Source organism: Lepus europaeus, unplaced genomic scaffold (genome assembly GCF_033115175.1).
Source record: "Lepus europaeus isolate LE1 unplaced genomic scaffold, mLepTim1.pri SCAFFOLD_29, whole genome shotgun sequence".
Classification (NCBI taxonomy): domain Eukaryota; kingdom Metazoa; phylum Chordata; class Mammalia; order Lagomorpha; family Leporidae; genus Lepus; species Lepus europaeus.
In genome coordinates this window covers 1,962,025-1,982,122 of record NW_026909167.1, presented here as the reverse complement: position 1 = coordinate 1,982,122, position 20,098 = coordinate 1,962,025, and the positions used below count along the sequence as shown (strand labels likewise).

At 41.7% G+C, this 20,098-nt stretch overlaps 1 pseudogene; it reads left to right on the top strand.

Moving 5' to 3' along the window:
• Positions 1-1,592: 1,592 nt before the first annotated feature.
• Positions 1,593-20,098, top strand: part of LOC133754743 (protein-L-isoaspartate O-methyltransferase domain-containing protein 1-like) — a 35,235-nt pseudogene continuing 16,729 nt past the window's right edge.

The following is a 20,098-nucleotide window of genomic DNA, read 5'->3' as shown; positions in this document are numbered from 1 at the left end:
ATATAATAATATTATATATACAAACCTATATATATTATATGCATATAAACCTATATAATATATAGGTTATATATTCATAGGTACTCTATGAAATACTACACAGTGGTAAAAAAAATGAAATCCAGTCATTTGCAACAAAATGAATCAATCTGGAAAACATCTTCATGAAATAAGCCAATCTGAAAGGGTCAAATACCATATGTTCTCCCTGATCTGTGATAAATAATAGAACACCTAAAAGGAAATATGTAGAAGTGAAATTGACACTTTGAGAAGCAACGACTTGAACATCCCTTGTCTTGACTGCTGAGGAACAGTTTTTTTTTCTCTTCTTCATACCATTTGTCAAACTCTTTACTTAACATAGAGTTAATCACATGTGTATAAAGTCAGTTGAAAATAGATCTCTCTGGGTTATCCCAGCAGTTAGCCTGAGCCCAGGCACATTTCTCCCCACCCTCACTTTCTGCCAATCAGGTAAACTGATCCCAGGTGTGGCCCTGGCCCTTTAGGCCTCCCAGAAAAGCTGAGTGGAAAGGCATACTGGTATCAGTATCAGTTCTGCCCTATAGTCAGTGTTCCCCTGAGTTAGTTATGTTCCTTCTCCCTGCTCTTTAAAAAGCATATGTGGCTGTTAATAAATGGACGTGTTCCCCAAAACTTGTCTCTGGTGTTCTTTGTGGGAAAAGACACTGCTGCCCTACTCTTCCACAATGGTATGGCTTTGCAGGACAAGCTACAGTTGGTGACCTGAACAGGGACCCGAATATGTAAGGTAGGTGAAGAGCAGGGTCCTCTTTTGCTCACTGGTCGGGCCCCCGAAACCCTCCCTCCTGCTAGGTGAAACTCCTATACATCTCATTATAGAGATTCCCCCTCCCCCCACCGCACAGGCTTCTGGGCGTCTCTGCCAGGAGAGAGGAAATCATGTCTCGTTGCACAGATTACGCCCGTGACTGGCCCCAAAGATTTCCATCTGCCATAGCCACAAGCTCCCCATGTGGAAAGGGGACCCAGCAACATGGTGAGAAATGGCTGCCCAAGCCTTTTTGCTCTGCTCCTCCTCCTACACTAATTCGTCTCTGCCCTCTGCCCAGGCTGTGGGCAGGGATGGGGAAGGTGGGGCTTGGGTGTGCTTGCACTGTAGAGCATGTTCGCACAGACCTGCCTGAGACCTGTATTGGCTTCTGCCAATGCAAGAACTCCACAGCGGGGAAGGCACCTCGTTCACGGCGGTGGTGGTGTTCACCCACACCACGGCCACCTGCATTCTGGTGGTTCAGACATGCACTGCAGCCCCAGGCCACCATGAGGCATGATGGCAGTGCCCGCTCCAGCAGGCCCACCCTGGGCTCCCATGGCTCTTCAGGCTCATATGTCAACTTGCTGCTCCCAAATACAGACACAGATGAGAAAGATTTTTCAATTTAACCCTATAGTTACTGTCACAGGTTGTCCCCACCTTGTAACTGAATACTGAGAAAATCTCTCTCTTTGAATCCAGCAGAATTGCTGCCTTCAAAATTATTGCTTTGTAACATGTCAAACTTATTTTGCAATATATATTTTAACAGGTTTCCAGTGCTAAAGAAATGGGTAATCAATCAGTACTAGATGAAAACAGCAATGGGTAATCAGTACTAGTTATAGATAAATGCAGTTTTGATTTTGATTAAGTTCAGATAGAGACATAATACAATATAATATAATATAATATCAGCATCATAAGTCATTTAGGTATTAAGTGCTAAATGTAAAATTGGGTAACGCTAATGAGATGAATGTGTCTATATAGAAAAACCACTTGGGCTTGCTAACATGTTTTCCTAAATTGTCCATATGAAAATAGTTCAACACCACTTGGAAATAACTAGGCTTGAAATTTGATGTATTACCATATTTTAAAAAGTGTTGTCTTAATTCAATGTGCACTATGAGAAGTTAGCTGAACGATACCTAGAGAAACAACAGAGACTGTCTTTACCAAGCACTTTTACCACGTGGCCTCCTCTGGAGCCATCTCATGTTGGAACTTTTAGTAATAATTTACTGGGCCGTAGACCTTTTATCTCACAAGAAAATGCAGGGACTTCAACAAGACCACAGCCTTCCTACCACAGCATGCTGCACCCTTCAAACATGGTTAGAAATAATTGTCATCTTTCTTTTAAGTTTCAGACTTTTTAAAATATTTTTTAATTTTGTAAAATACTGAATTTGACTCACTTATGTTAAATGTCATAATTATCTTCATTAGTATTCAAAGGGAACACATTTCCAACTTTTTAATAACTTTATTCAATGAATGTGACCCAACAGGCACATTTTAAAGTTCTTTAAAAAAAAAAAAAGTGTTGTCTTAATGTGGAGAATCCTAGAGGGTTATTTCAAAATGTAAATCTATTCATCTATTTGACATAGAACTAAAATCTGATCCTCTGTTACAGCAATGAAGACTTTACAATGCATGTGTTAGTAAATATTCCAAAATATTGCTAAAAATCTATTTAAAAACCTGCAGCATCTCCTTTTGATAGCTTTGTTTAATCAGTGACTCTGCTCAGTTTTCTAGCCAGCTCCAGTAAGCTATTCTCTCTTCCCTAGTTCTGACCCTGTTAAGACATCCAAATTATGGGATTTGATTCAATATACCAGCTCTTAAATTTAAGGTTTTATTTATCACTTTTGGAACAACCAAAGAGATGCAGATGTTGTGTTAACTTAACCTATTATGTTATCTTAATGTCTCTGCTAGGTTGTAATTGTTTAAAACAGCTGAGTTTTTATTTGGGTTATGCTTTGTTTAAAATATATGCTTATTCTCAAATGCATATAATCACCTTATAACAATGATCAAATTTTATCTATATGATGTCATGATGTAAAGGGATCCTATTTTGACCCGATGTTTTGGATTTTGAGCCTTTTTGGCATCCTTGGCAGGCATTCAAAAATTCAGTTCCAAAAATTTTGGACTTTGGTATTTCCAGATAGGCCCCTGGAAATATCAAAGGACATGTCTCTCATCTTGTAGAGACACCAAATCATCAGGCTATTTGGGTTGTATTAGAAGTACTATCAAGATATGAAGTGGTGCTAAATTTTAAGTCTTTATAATATAAAATGCTACCAATACAAATGTCTAAAGATTAAAGTCTAATGATCTTGTGTTACTAGATATGATGGTTATTTTAATGAGGAAGGCCCAGAGGCCTAAAAGGGTTATTTCTCTTACAAAATCCTACAAGTGATTTTTTTAAAAGATATTGTATGGAGTAAGCAAGCACCTCTTGTTGGTTAATAGGTTTGTAATTTTAAACATGGCTATTTAAAATTTTTGTCATCCACAGTTTTATATACCATATCTGCTGGTCATGAAACTAAAACCTTGTTGGTTCTATGTTTAAATGTGTCATTTTAGGTTTAAAAGGATGTCTTTTTCCCTGACCTCTATTGTGTTCAATACTCTGGAACAGTTCTGTAAACAGATAAAGCCAATCACGTACTACAGGTTCCAACTTCACCAAAGTTTGGTTAATTTAGGTTATTAAGAGCAGCATGTAATTCTAAATGGTTGTTGATAGGCCGGCGCCACTACTCAATAGGCTAATCCTCCGCCTGCGGTGCCGGCACACAGGGTTCTAGTCCTGGTTGGGGCGCTGGATTCTGTCCTGGTTACCCCTCTTCCAGGCCAGCTCTCTGCTATGGCCCAGGAATGCAGTGGAGGATGGCCCAAGTGCTTGGGCCCTGCACCCCATGGGAGACTACAATAAGCACCTGGCTCCTGCCTTCGGATCAGTGCAGTGTGCCAGCTGCAGCACGCTGGCTGTGGCAGCCATTGGAGAGTGAACCAACAGCAATTGAAGACTTTTCTCTCTGTCTCTCTCTCTCTCACTGTCCACTCTGCCTGTCAAAAATTTTTTAAAAAAATTAAAAAAAATTAAAAATGGTTGATGATAATAAAAAACAGCTAAAGATTTTAGGAAACTATTAACAAAACTGCTTCATTGTTCTGTCTTGTATGTTGTGTTATATGTGTGTATATATTGTACACCTACATAGGAAAATTTAGTTAGAGCTCTGTCTTAATTAGCCTATAAATGAAAGATTGCTCATAAATTTAAACTGCTAAAATTAAATCAAAGACACATTTGATTCATGTGACCTAAATCTCTTTGTAAGATGTTTTAAATCTATTGGTAGAAAGAAACTAAAAATGCTTCATATGTGTGTGCTCAAGTTTGCTGGCTAAGCAAGCTACACTGTGTTATATATTTAAGAGATATTTCCAAACATATGTAAAGGTCCTGGCAAAGAAGTGCTCATTGTTCAAGAAAGGACCCACATGACTGTTCTCCAGGTCCAAAGAAATCCTGGGATGCCTTTCATTAACCTTGTTGTCCTGTTGCAAAAGGAAGTAATATCCCCCTGTTCCCTCAGCAAGGTAGAATGGATGACCTCCCAAATTAAAACCCAGGAGATCTAAATAAAAGCAGTTATTTTGGCCTTAGGGTTCTTTAAAGATCAACCCTTTAATCTTATTGCTGATTCTTGATATATTATAATTTATTGTTTCATTTACCACATGCTCAAATTAGTCAGGCTGTGAGAAGTCAGATGGGTTAATAGGCAATCAGGGTAGTCGGAATGGAATTGGGGGTGTAAAATGCTTCCTTTCTCCAAAAAGTTGTCCTTAGCAAGGTCAGAAGTGCCTGCCTGCCCAGTCTTTAGAATCTCACAAATTTACCATGAGAATAGCAGGCAAGTAGTGAGCTCCTGAGCTCCCAGTTTATTGTGAAAACAAATTAGTCATCCTACCCTTGTGATTTTTTTTTAACATAAGCAAGCCAGATAAGAAAAGGATTGCAAATTGGGTCTTTTGATGGGTTTTGTCCCTGCCTCTTAGCTGAATGCCAATCTGTCAAGTTTTTTTCCTTTAAAATTGTACTTAAGAAATTGTACTTAAAAAACCTCAGGTGCGGGTGCCATGGAATCTCTTGGGTTTTGCTTTTCTTACAGTTCCCTTTCATGCCATTCTGGCTGGAGGTCTTTGACTCTAGTAAATCTTGCTTTTAAACCTTTAAATATTGCTTTTCCCTTTACCTTATCAGCTTGGAAATTCTTCTTCCATGTGAGACAAAAATCTAGGGTAATAATTTCTTTGCTGCTGTTTTCCCATAACACTACCAATGATCTTAATTTACTTAGTCATTTTTTATTAACCTTACACTCTGCTATGCCAATCCCTTTGCATGCTGCTATATTCACAGTCACTCCTCTTTACCAGGTTTTCTTTCAGAAGGCAACAGACATGTGGATGAAGCTTCACATGTCAGTGTCCTATTTATTGATCCTCTTCAGTCATGAATTTTTCATTAATCAGCTAAATCTCTCCATAAACAGTTTAAAATTCCTCTTCCTGATGTTCCTGAAACAATCTGTAATTGTTCCCAATGTGATCAAACTCCTCATTATTTTCCTTTTGCTGCTTTCAACCCTCAAGGCCATCATGCCAATGAGCTTTGACAAATGGACATAACTCATTGTCCTTTATCAAAATCCTTCTCTTATTGACATGTTGTAAGACCCCTTAAGCAGGCGTCCCACAAATTGACCGGACCCCAGAAACACGATCTCCACTCCAACCGATGTAATAACAAGAGGAAGTTTATTTCATTTGCAAATGGGCCGACTCAGCAGCACTCTCTAGTGTAGTGCAGAGAGAGCGGCCCCGAACATCAGTTTTCCAGGGTATTTAAAGCTTAAAACCACAACATTAGCATATTTAGTCGTGTTACAATTTCATTGGATATGTTAATGGTTACTGGGTAAGGGGCTAAGGAAGGGGGCAGTTCAGGCAGTTTCCCAAGCAAGTAGGGCGGGGGCGTGCAGAAAATACCTTGCATACTTTTGCCTCTGCCGGGACCCACAGATAAGGGTGCTTCCCATGCCTTTATCTGGCGCCCTTATCTCAAACCACCGCAGCTGCCTGCCCGTGACTTATGGTTTCGGCCCAATTTCCAGGAACTGTTTTACTAGAGTTCCCTAAGATCCTAGTTTTTTAGCAGGTAAATTTTCAGAAGTCCTTCATTCCCCCCTTTTTGTTTTTGACCAATTTTAATCTTAAAATTTTAGGGATCACCCCTAACCCCTGTCTCTGTTATATCCTCTGTTGAAGGTCTGAAACAAAGGAAGGGAGCAGGGTGTTTGAGATGCAGATGCATATAGTTGTCTTCTCTTTAGGCCTGTCACACACACATAAGCTCATGACTGACTTCCTACCTAACATTTCCCCTCAAGAGGAATACCCAAAATTTTTGGGATTATGGATGGAGTTCTGTCTTCTGTAACTTCTTCAAAGCTGGCATGTGGGCGTCGAGGGAGATTTGGGTATTTCCTCTTGCTATTTGTCTTATGGTGTGTGACAGTAGCCTTAGAAAGACTGTGCTGCTCGGTCCATGGGGCTGCTCAGGTCGTCCAGTGGGATGGGCTGGAAGCCTTATCTGACGACAATTTGGAGTTTAACAGCTCTTAGTCTGCTAGAGACAAAACGAACAAGGGCATTAAAAACACACAGTCCAAAGAGAAGCAGCAAGATTACAGAAGTTATTGGGGCAAGGAGAGGAAATAGCCAAGATTTCCATGACCAGATGTCAGGCCAGAAATCCCAGCCCTGCTTGGCCTGGTCCTGGAGCTGTTTGGAATTGTCCAGGAAAAGTACAAATTTGGGTTTGTACCTGTCCAGTCTGACCCAGAAACAACATTCTTCCTGGAGCATGGCACAGATACCCCCTGGAGCAGTAGTTAGTATGTTTAACACTTTTTCTTTTTATAACCTTTTGTGACTTCCACACACCCTCTTTAACTTACTTTAAACATTTTATTATTTTTATTTTAGTCTAGAGTAAACTAGCCATCAGGATAAAGTCATTTTTACAAATCATGTCCTTTTTTTATTTAAAAAGCTCTCTTTTTTTTTAGCCCTTCTTACCAACAACACTTTTTCCTTCTAAACCTTTCTTACCAAGCACACATTTTTATACTTGATGTTTTTTATAGAGCCTGGTTGGCTCTTTTTACCTTACCAGAAGACTAAGGTTTTCATGCAGAGTGAAGATGCCTTACAAATCCCTTGTGTGATCTAGAGCTCTGGTTAAGGCAATCAGTTCTGCTAGCTGAGCAAAAGTTCCTGGGGGCAGAGCATGTTCCAATAACGTGCCATGCTGTAACTGTTGCATACCCTGAGAAGCAGGTCCTGTCTGACAAAGCTGCTTCCATCTATGAACCAAACTTTATTTGCATTAGTCAGGGGGCTGTCTTTTAGGTCCCTTCTGTTGGCACAGATCAAGTCTATAGCCTCAGTACAGGAGTGGAGGGGACCACTTTCCCCTGGAACTGGCATGAATTTGCTGCATGGCCCATATCCTCTCTGGGGCTGGTTTTCTCTCCCCAGGGGAGAGGATAGGGTTAAATAATTAACACTATAATGGACTAGCAATGCTTTGTTTTCCTCCAGATACCTAGTAGCTAGTTTTGCTAGGAAGTTAAGACTCTAGACTAGAGTCTCAGACTGGGAAAGGAGACAGACTACAAATTATTTACATTTAATTATTTACATTATGGATTATTGTGCACCCCCCTCAAGAGACAGTCCCTTTAAGTCCTCAGTGAGGACCTGTCCGAATAGGTGCAGGACTGAGTTAGCTGTTACTGAAAGTCCTGTTTTTAGGAACTGGCAGGGAGGACTTTCTCTAAGCTTAATACTATTGGATAGACGTTTAAGGCCTGGCTGGGTGTGTGAGGCCCAGACCTATCCAGGGGGTGCTGGAAGAGAATTGCAAGAGATGTGAATCTCCTTTAAGGGAGGCACCCTGTTGACTTGCATTACCTGGCTGGACTAGGAGGAGAGCTTTAATAGGAGGCTGATAGAAATAGGCAACTTGCGTTTCACTGACTCTAGGCCATCCCCTCAATAGCAGTGGCTGGAGCTGGAAGCTGGGCAGAGGCTGGGCAGAGCCAAAGGCTTTTTAGCTCGGGGCCACAAGGTCTGCAGTTCTGAACCAGGAGTCCTTCGACACCCAGGGCAGTTCCGTGTCCAGTGGCCATGCTCTTGGCAGAGCTGACAGAAGGCAGTTTCTGTCTTGACAGCTGCTTGCCCAATGCCCTGGCTCCTTATATCAGCAACAGGTGCTGTTTGGGGTGCACTGGCCTTGCTGGGTCTCCTTGATGGCTGGTCACCGTGCAGAAAGCCATTGATTGGCCTGTTGTCTATCCTTATATCGCTCCTGCTGCTAGCTTGCTCCTCGTTCTCCTGGTCTCTAATAAAGTAGACCAAGGAGGCAGCCTCTATGTCAGTCAAGGGGGTGCTCAACCCAACCCTGATTTCTTTAATATTAGGGTGAACTAAAAAAACTACGGTCATGGGCAAATTTTGACACTTAGTATTTTTCTGCGAGTTAAGACCGTGCCCATGAGGAGAACTATGACCTTTTAGGTAAGATCAACTGTGGTGACCTGCTTGCATACTTTGAGGTCATCAGTGCAATTTCCTATCTATCCCTCAGTTTGGTTTAAAAGGGGAGTTCTGCCCATTTACCGCATACACCAAAAAATTAATCTAGCTGTCACATTATTTTATAGTTTAACCTCTTATTCTGGCTATGCTGTTTGGTCCTCCATACTGTGGCCAGGCGTCATTACAGAAAAGGTCAACCATTTTTTACATAAGTTCTGGGGATCAAACCGTACATCACAGTGGAGAGTCCTGCAGAACTGTAGTAACTTCCCTTCTGGAAGAGAAAAGAGGAGAAGTGAGGCAGCTGAGTCGGGTCTCCAGACTGACTTCCTGGGCTTCCGGGCTTTCACCGTGTAGCCTGTGGACACTAGAGTTTTCTTGGACTCCTGGAACCTGGTTCTCTAACACCTGCCGCATAACCATCTCCCATCGTCTCCAAGTCTCTTTTGGAACACTCTCTCCCTTTTGGCTAGACCTCCCATTTGATCCACATTTGAACTAGTAATACTTGAACTATCAATGCCTGGTTGTTCAGCATTAGCTGGACGGAGACTTCATCAGTCCCTCTTTAAAGGATCTGGCTTCTGAGCCAGAGACTGGAGCAGCTAGAAAGAAACACGTTTATCTGGTCAAAATAGAATTCCTTAACATCCTGAAATGATAGCCATTTATTAGTCAGGGTGATTTTTACACTTTTAAACCAGATCTGATCATAATACTTAACAATGCTTTTTATCAATCTGAACTTAACAGAGACAGTAGAGTACACAATAGATTACTTTGGCAGAACATGAATTTTTTCTCTTGTTTGTCGAATAAACCAGAAATAAAAACCTTAAACATAAGGGTTTACATAATTTAGAACTATTTAACAGAGTCAAAAAGAGCTTACAGGACCTAACTCTAGAAATGACAGAGCAACCGATTAAGCAGACACTGTTAAAATAGACATTACAGTTTTTGCAAAAACAAATTTTAAGATTTACGACTTAGACCATTTCCAGATATTTACTAACATTAGTGCACAATTTTTTTAAAAACCTTATTGTTGTAACAGAAGATTAGACTTTAACTTTAGGTCAATGTAATTTTGGCATTAGCACTCAACTTAAACAATTTTAAAGTTGTAAACCTTTTAAAACCTTTTATGACTTGCTCACACCTTCTGAAACTTTACACCTGTAGTTACTTTTACATAGTCTTGAATTGTTATGTATAGACAACCTATGAGAATACATGCTAACAAACTTAAACAGTCTCTCTTATTGAATTTAAGATGTGAAAAGTACAATACATTTTTCCACATTTTGCTTAGCATTGATGCCTAGATGGCTTAAGACACTGAGTTATTACTGAATACCACACCATTATTTAAATTAAAAGTCAAAATTACATTTTCATGCTTTTAAGTAACATAAGAATAACTCCTCCTGGACAGCAAACATGGACACAACTTTGAAAAGATCTTCATCGTTAAGAGAAACATGTTTAAAGCATATCAAAGACATGTGTAAAACCGAGTAAGTGAGCTACCAAGCAAACCAAAGGGCTTTGGCATTAACTTAATTTTTTGAACCAATGTTAACAACATAAAGGCTTGTATACACACAAATTTACTCTTATTTTTATAAGACCACTTTAGCTGGAAAGCAAAAACATGAATACAGCATAGGTCTGACACCATTTACAACATTTTAATACATTTTACATAATTTGAATTGACTCAAGCAGTTGTTACTTTAACAAATTTTAGAGTCTCATCCTTTGAGAGTTCCAGGGATCCGACTGGAAGCCCAAAGTTGGAAGACTCGGTTTAGAATTTAAGCTGTCAGAGTCAAGCGGTTTAGCCAACAATTAGTATATTTCTGATCAGTTGGGTAATCACTCAAACACTGAAAACAGATAAACAACATAAACAACTTTGCGTTGCAGTTTTCCCAATCAAGACTCATAATGGCAATAGAAAAATGCGAAACCTTCAAGGCACGTGAAGGAACACTCTCATCAGATAAGTCAGGGACAGCAGTACAGAAAAGAACTAGACATTAGCATATGAACCATTGCTTAGGCTTCCATTAACTACAAAGAGAAAAACCCATCAGGTTGGAAAGGGTTAATGGCTTAAGGTTCTGGCTCCCTTAGGTAAGGCCAGCAGTAGTATTGAATTGGAAATTCCTCCAGAAGAGGAAAAAAAAGAAAAGCAGCCCTGGAGGGGCGCTTTCCATAGAGATATCTGGCTAAGCCTGCCTGGGTGCAGCAGGCCACGTGGACTGGAATAGAGTGCAGAGAAAGGCTGTGGTCCCCCATTTACAGGGAAAACTGCGCACACCGGGGCCTGGCAGGACTGGCCGTGGGGTTGGGTAGGTGCGCCATTTCACCAAGAGTGCTGGGAACCTCCTATAATTTAGCCAAAGCCAGATCAATCAGGACTACTGCAAACACTCAGTCAATTAAAACAGATAGTTAACTTTAGCTCCTTTCCAGATTTAGTCCTCAGACAATCAAAGCCTAGCAACAGTAATAGCTCACAAAAACTTTAAAATGCACCAAAGCTACCATAAGCTGTAAAGACGGACAGCCTTCTACCAGGTTGGAAAGGGTTAACTGGTAACAGCCTTTCCCTAGGTGGACCAGATGTGAGCGACTGCCCTCACCTTCCCCTAGGAATCTCAGCTGGAGGAGAGCACAGGGAAAGGCCCTGGTGTCTGGGGGCTGAGCGGGGTTCGAAATCTCCTATCGCTCAAGTGTTCCCACTACCTAGTTGTCTGAGTTTACCTGGAGGGCCAATATTAGCCTCGACCGAAGCTAAGCCCTGCTCGCGTAGCAGTAGGCAGCATGACCAGGCGTCCCTCCAAGAGAGAGACCTGATCCTGGGGTCGCGGTCCGGCCGCCGGGTAGCCAAAGCGAGCTCAGGGGGTCTCCACGCTCTCAGGCAACTGCCCTTCCTAATCGCCCTCCCGTTCCTTACAATCCCTCTGGAGTTTCGGCCGTAGCTAAGCCGTGGCCGGGGGGACTCCGCGTTCTCGGAGAGCTGTGGGGTGCCGGACACTCAACGGTCACTTCCACAGATCCGGTCCCGCTTGAGGGAAGGAATACTGACCTCCGATGTCTTCTCAAAATTGCAGGGTTCTTGTCTTCGCGCAAGAAAGAATTCAGGCGTGAGACAGAGAGCAGCGGGAGGCAAAACAGCAAGGTTTACTAGGAAGGGACATCTGTAAGGATGGATGGGCACCTCTCCAGACAGAGCCTGAGAGACTCGGGGGAGGAGGAAGGAGGGAGGCTCGAGCGGAGAGGCCACACCCGACCAGGCCAGGCGGGCGGCCCAGCAAAGACGCAGAGAGCTGAGCGCGCAGTCCAGCCGAGGCTCAAAGTTAGTCCTTGTCCCATGTTAACGACAAAAGGCAAGTAAACCGTAACACAGAACACAATCACAAAACAGAGACACTGCGCACGACAAACGAACGGAACAAAACTGAAACAAAAACTTCAGATGGGGTCGGCCGCTCTATCAGCCTTTCCCGGACGAAACAAAACTGAAACAAAACTTCAGATGGGGTCGGCCACTCTATCAGCCTTTCCCCGGGGGAGGAGGGAGACAAAGTCCTTCCCTTCCCCCCAATACACCGTTGGGGGCGTCCCCCCACGGCTGAAGCCAGGGGTCCGGACACGTCTGTCCTTGCCTACTACTGGCTTCCCACTCTTTCGGCGCTCTATCGCCCGGACGCTCTATCGCCCGTACAAACAACAAAACACACAAAAATACACGGAACAGAAAAGACTTACCTCCGGTTGGGAGATGGAGGGTGGATCTGGGGTTCCAAATCCCAGACGAGCCCCCAAGAAATGTAAGACCCCTTAAGCAGGCGTCCCACAAATTGACCGGACCCCAGAAACACGATCTCCACTCCAACCGATGTAATAACAAGAGGAAGTTTATTTCATTTGCAAATGGGCCGACTCAGCAGCACTCTCTAGTGTAGTGCAGAGAGAGCGGCCCCGAACATCAGTTTTCCAGGGTATTTAAAGCTTAAAACCACAACATTAGCATATTTAGTCGTGTTACAATTTCATTGGATATGTTAATGGTTACTGGGTAAGGGGCTAAGGAAGGGGGCAGTTCGGGCAGTTTCCCAAGCAAGTAGGGCGGGGGCGTGCAGAAAATACCTTGCATACTTTTGCCTCTGCCGGGACCCACAGATAAGGGTGCTTCCCATGCCTTTATCTGGCGCCCTTATCTCAAACCACCGCAGCTGCCTGCCCGTGACTTATGGTTTCGGCCCAATTTCCAGGAACTGTTTTACTAGAGTTCCCTAAGATCCTAGTTTTTTAGCAGGTAAATTTTCAGAAGTCCTTCAATGTTATTATTAATACCCATTCAGGTTACATTTGGACAACTCCACTTAAAGGAGAATCTACTTGCTATGTCATTGTGTTCAATTTTTTTTAATAAATCAAGCCCAGACATTTGTTTATAAAAATCTATTTGGAGGAAGGATGATGGTATAAACCATTTACATTAGTTTTATCTTGACAAGTAAAGCATTATCCATAATCTAAGATTTGTTACTTGTGCCCCCTACTTCTGTTTTTTTAAAGTGTATAAGTTTGTAATGTGGCAAAAAGAATATATGAATTATATAAAATATATATAAAAATTTCCTTTTATCTCTGCTATAAAGAAACTATTTCTCCAAATGAAAAATCATGGTTGTCATGGACAAACTTATTCAATTAAAGACTGATAGTGGGCCCACCTATACCTCTTCTGCATTCAATCATTTTTGTCAATTATAAGATATTAAACTTACTCATGGCATTCCCATAATCCTGCAGGTCAAGTCATTGTTGAGCACGCCCATCATATGCTTAAAACCCTTCTTTAAAAACAAAAGAAAAGGGGGAAACACCCCTGGGGAGATTAATCATAAAATGACCATTCTTTTATTTACACTTAATAATTTAACTTATTTTTCAAAATTCAATTCTACCTCTCTTGATTCTGAAACCCTATCACAAAAGCATTCCCATCCAGCTCATGAAGAACCATGAATGTTAGTTTATAAGTAGCCCCCCCCATCCTAACTCAAAGGGCTCTAAACCACTCAAAACATGGGGAAGAGGGTTTGTTTCTGTTTTATGCCTTTACAGGTCCTGTGTGGATTCCAGCCCACTGTGTCTGACCTACAGACACCATGAGTTGGCACCAGCAGTTACAGGATACAATTCCTCCTTTACAGCAAAAGAAGACAAAAACTCAGTGCCACTGTTTCACCCTCTTTCAAAGAATCAAAAACAAAGCCACTTCATTGCAAGTCCCCCAAGACAAATCGACCACCTGGGGAGATATGAAGTCATTGATTGCTGATTGCTTCTGCACAACAGAAACACATAGAAACTCCTGAGACTTTATTTACCACTATTTTTGCTCAACTTACATACAGTTCTACTTTGATCTTGTTAATCATTATGTTATGCTTTTCTCTCCCTGTTGGCTCTTATTGTTTAACAACTGTTACTCCTGAAGTAAAGATACCTGTAGGAAACCCTGTGTTGTTATCCTGTTTTTGGAATTGTTATCACCCATCTTCCTAGAAGAGCTTGCCTATTTAAAAAAAAAAAAACTGCTAAGGCCATCGCTGCATTTAGAGTTAATTCAAATTCATGAAGGTGTTTTACAAAATTATGCTGCAACAGATAGACCAGTCTAAGTTTAAAAGTGATAATATAAATAACATCAAGTACCTGGTAAAAAATAGAATTAAAAAGGAAGGAAGGACCAACATGGGAAGCAGTTCATACAGCAGACTCCTAGAATGACTTTTGCAGTAAATAACATTCTGACCTCAGAATCAACCCTTAAGGCTTCCTGGTCAAGCTGAAAGGCCTGCAAGAGCATTTCAGGCATGGAAAGACAAAACTCTGACAAAAAAAATCCTACACGGAGGATCTCTGTGAGACCTCAGAGGAAAGAAAAGGTCATCAAAGGAGACACTGTTCTCTGAAGGAAGAAGAGAACATCCTCTTTGCTTATGGCCGTGTCCAAATACCAATGGCGTCTATGGTCACAAAAGGCTTCCATAGCCCTGGCAGCCCATGACAAGGGCATCAGATGATCACTGACATCATAAAAAGAGTGTTAATTGTTAAAGGAACAACAGTAGTCACTGTGCACTTGCTCCCCAGGTAGGACCTCTGTCCCTATTGAATTGTAATTTGAGAATCAACTGCAAATTCTCTCCCTAAACTGTACCCTACATGTTGTGTGTTGGCATGGGGGCAAGTTGTTGAAATCTATGATTAGCATAGAGTTGGTCCTCTGTATATAAAGTCCTACTAAAAATGATCCATAATGAGGAAGGAGATGGGAGAGGGAATGGGAGGTGGGATGGGAGGGGGATGGAGGGTTAGGGGGAAAGAACCACTGTTCTGCTAAAGTTGTATCTATGTAAAAATGAATTCATTAAATTAAAAAATTGTGCTGCTATTGATTATTTACCACTTAAACATCAAATTGGATGACAATAATTTCCAGGATTGTGTTGTTTCAACATCACAGATAATTCTAATTTAATTCAAAAGGAAATTGATAACATCAGAAATGAAATTTCTCATCTAAATATTAAGCCTGAATGGTGGCAATTGGGATTCTGGCTGCATTGGCTGCTGCACTTTGTGGTACCAGTTATTATGGTCCTCATCCTGTGTTTGATACATGCATCATCTCATGCATACCTAATCTAGATCTATGCTTAAAATAAAGAAAAGGGGGAAGTAGAGGATGCTGCCTAAGTGAGCACACTCCCCTGAAGTTAGAGGCATAGCCACAGTTTCTGATATCCACCAAAAGAGGCTGCAGAATGGGCACACTTACCCTCAAAGGAATGTGGCAGCAGAGACAGCAGGGGGCTAATGGACATTAATTGGTACCTGGCATGTTTTCCAGAATTTGTAGACTTCCAAGTATTTGAATGGACCTGTCTTTGAAGATTTACACCACTGCTCTGTTCTCTGTCATGGATCACCAGACTGGATTCCTTTCCCACCTAAAGTTGTACACCACTGTGCCTATGTGCTTGCTAGCTTGTAGGCTTGCTGGTATCCTCTAATAAAAAGTGCTGGCCAGAGCGATCTGGGGAGCACTCTGTATGTGAAAATGTCTGTGTTCTGTCTCATTCATTTTTGAAACCCCACACCTTAGATGTATTGAAAGTTTGTTTATTTGGTGCCTTTCCAATTTTTTGATGTAGGCATTCAATTGTTATAAACTTCCCTCCTACACTACTTTGGCTGTATTCTATAAGTTTTGATGTGTTGTGTGTTATCTTCATTCATTTCCAGAACTTTTTTTTATTTCTATTTCTTCTATGACCCACTATTCATTCAGACACATGTTCTTCAGTCTCCATGTGTTTGCATATGTTTTATAAATTCTTGAGTTGTTAATTTCCTGTTTAATTCCATTATGGTCAGAGAAGATGCATGGCATGATTCAGATTTTTTAAGATTTCTAAGACTTGCTTTATGGCCTAGCATATGGTCTATAATATAGAATGTTCCATACAATGATGAAAATAATGTGTCTTACAACTGTGGAATGAAAAGCTCTGTCAATATCATGTAGGTTTACTTAATCCATAATATCAATTAGCTCTGTTGTTTCTTTGTTGATTTTCTGTCTAGTTGATCTGTCCATTGAGGAAAATCAGTGTTGATGTCTCTCATTACTATTGTATTGGAATCTATGTCTCCCATTAGATCTGTTAATATTTCTTGTAAATAACCAAATGCCCTGGCATTGGATTTTAAACATTTATTATTGTCTCATCTTATGTTGAATTGATCACTTAATCTCCACATAGTGCCCTTCTTTGAATCTTTTAACAATATTTTGGTTAAAGTCTATGTTGTCTGATATTAGGATGACTACACTTGTTTTTTTTTGTTGTTGTTGTTGTTGTTGTTAATTTATTTGACAGGTAGAGTTATAGACAGTGAGAGAGAGAGACAGAGAGAAAGGTTTTCCTTCCATTGGTTCACTCTCCAAATGGCCACTGGTGCTGCACCAATAAGAAACCAGGAGCCAGGTGCCTTCTCTTGGTCTCCCAAGTGAGTGCAGGGGCCCAAGCACTTGGGCCATCCTCTAGTGCCCCCTTGGGCCACAGCAGAGAGCTAGACTGGAAGAGGAGCAACCAGGACTAGAACCCAGTGCCCATATGGGATGCTAGCACCACAGGCAGAGGATTAACCAAGTGAGCCATGGTGCCAGCCCCTTTTTTGCTTTCCATTGGTGTGGAATAACTTTTCCCATTCTTTCACTTTCAATTTGCATTTCTCCTTGCTGTTGAGGTGTGTTTCTTGTAGGCAGCAAATAGACAGGTCTCGATTTTCAATCCATTCAACAAGTCTGTATCTTTTAACTGGAGAGTTCAGGCCATTTACATCAAGGTTATGATCAACAAGTAATGGCTTGGCCCTGTCATTTTTTTCTATATATATTCATATTGTTTGCTTTATAATTCTTTTGTACTTTTACTGCCTTCACATTCTTTCATAATGAAGTCTAACTTTCTGTGTTTCTGTGTGTAGCACATTCTTAAGGAACTTTTGTAAGGGTAAGCGAGTGGTGACACTCAATTTCTGTTTGTTATGGAAGCTCTTTATTTCACCTTAATTCATAAATGATAGCTTTACATGGTACAGTATGTGGGGTTGACTGTTTTTTCAAAGACTTGTATTATGTCTCTCCATTCTCTCCTAGCCTGCAGAGTTTCTGATGAGAATTCAGATGTGAGTGCAGTTGTAGACCCTGTGAGAGCAATTTGGTATTTTATGCTCATTTTAGAATCTTTTCTTTGTGTTTTATTGTTGAAAATTTGATTGTAATGTGTTGTGATGAAGACTTTTCTTGTCTTGGCTATAAGGAGTTCTGTGTGCCTCGTGTACTTTGACTTCTCTTTTTTTTTTTCCAAATTAGGGAAGTTTTTTGTAATTATTTCACTGAATATGTTTTCTAATCCATTTTCTCTTTCCACACCTTCAGGAACTCCTAAGACCCATATGCTGGGTCCTTTGATAGTATACCAACAGTTTCCAACACTGTTTTAAATTTTTCTCATTTCTTCTTCTTTTTTTTTTGTTGTTCTTACTGAAAAATTCCCAGTGATTGTGTTCTAGCTCAGATATTCTTTCTTCCGCCTCAACCAGTCTGTTGTTAGGACTTTCCAATGCCTTTTTATTTGACACATTTAACTTTTCATTTCTAATAATTTATTTTGGATTCTCTAAAAATTTCAACTGTATGGAACAAGTTTTCTTTCATGTCATTTATGAATTTCTTTCATTTTTGAATTTTTTCTCATTGCTTCTTTTTTTTTTTAAACAGGCAGAGTGGACAGTGAGAGAGAGAGACAGAGAGAAAGGTCTTCCTTTTTGCCGTTGGTTCACCCTCCAATGGCCACTGTGGCCGGCACATCTCGCTGATCTGAAGCCAGGAGCCAGGTGCTTCTCCTGGTCTCCCATGCGGGTGCAGGGCCAAAGGACTTGGGCCATCCTCCACTGCCTTCCCGGGCCATAGCAGAGAGCTGGCCTGGAAGAGGAGCAACTGGGATAGAATCCAGCACCCCGACCATGACTAGAACCCGGTGTGCTGGTGCCGCAAGGCAAAGGATAAGCCTGTTAAGCCATGGTACTGGCCTTCTCATTGCTTCTTAATCCTTTAATTTTTTTTTGACAGGCAGAGTGGATAGTGAGAGAGAGAGAGACAGAGAGGAAGGTCTTCCTTTTTGCCGTTGGTTCACCCTCCAATGGCCACTGTGGCCGGCACATCATGCTGATCCGAAGCCAGGAGCCAGGTGCTTCTCCTGGTCTCCTATGCGGGTGCAGGGCCCAAGCACTTGGGCCATCCTCCACTGCCTTCCCGGGCCATAGCAGAGAGCTGGCCTGGAAGAGGGGCAACCAGGATAGAATCCGGCGCCCCAACCGGGACTAGAACCCGGTGTGCCGGCCCCACAAGGCGGAGGATTAGCCTGTTAAGCCACGGAGCCGGCCACTTTGATTAATTTTTTGAATTACATTTCAGGTATTTCATCAACCTCTTCATCTTCAAAGTCTAATATTGAAGTGTTTGCATTCCTTTGGTGGAATTATGTTGTTTTCTTTTTTCTTTATCTTGAATTTCTGCATTTATTTTTAGGCATTTGTGGAAACATTTATTGGATTTTTCCTTTGATGGATTATTTTTGAACTATGCCTCTGTGGCTTAGTGGAGCATCTGCTCTTTCAGTGACTACCCAGATGCTTGAGCTGAGTGTGTCCTGGGGGCTCTAGTCTGTGCTCCAGGATATAGTGAGTATACAGGGTCACACCCATTTTGGACATGGTATGTCTTCTTAATTGTCAACAGAAAGGAGGGAATGACCACCTATGTTGGCATCATCACACCTTTCCCTCTGCTCTTCTAAGGTGTCCAATGCCTGAGTGTTAGGCCCCAGTGGGTGTAACTTTCACCTATGCTGGTATATGAATTGCACAAAGGATGAGCACAGATCCTGCTGAAATGTCCCACCTTAATTAGGGAGCTCAGAGTGTCTGGAGATATAAACAGTAATTACCCAGAAAACCAGCAACACCCTGTACTCTCTCAGTCACAGAGTTCCCATAGTGTTATCCCACAAGGCACAATCACAGTCATGTTGTATATAGGATCCACTCTGCCCCACTAGCCTGGCCCCATTCACAGAGAGGCAGAGATGTTCCCAGAGCCAGCTGCATGTGAGTATACTGCATAGACGGTTTGAACCTCATGGCAGCAATACATTGAGAAGCTGGGGGCACCTCACAGTTGTACATGGGTGCCCAGCCCCCATCAAACCAGCAGACTTAAAGACAGTGGGAAACATGGATTTTTTTCCCTCTGGTAAAATCCTTGGATCCCACATGTGCACAATACACACTGGCTGCAGCCTTACTCATTTCAAAATCACCCCTTCTTCCCACCAGTTACTGGGCACATACAAGAGTCTCTTCAACTGTTGCTAATGTCAGCATGGCACCTTATCTGCCCCCATTGCATGGAGCTGCCAAGATGGCATCTGTCCTTGCTAGTTTCTGGGCAAGTGCACAAGAGCTGCTATAGCTGCTAAGTACTTATATGCAAAATGGCACCCACCCTCTTTCAGTTGGTTTCCAGGCACTGTTGTGTGTGTGAGGGAGATAGATAGGTAGAAAGAATTATGCCCCTTTTTTTCCTGGGTGAGCATGCACCCTGTTCCCCTCAGGTCTCCTGGCCAGATTCAAAGTGTAGTCTACTAGGCTCTCATTCTGACTATATCACCAGTGTTACAGGATGCTGCAGTCTTATCACACCTCACCCTCCAAAGCTGGTACTTTCTCCAGCTCTTGGCTTCTGGGGTTATGTGGTGTGTCTGTGCACATTGCTGCACATCTGCACCTTCCATACAGATCCACAATGTCTCTCCTCCTTCCACAGAATCTTCACTGCAGTTTTCCCTCCAACTCACTCCTGAAAATGCACTTTCTTTACCTTTTTTATTATTTTCTTCTAGCCTAGTGTAGTCTGATCTT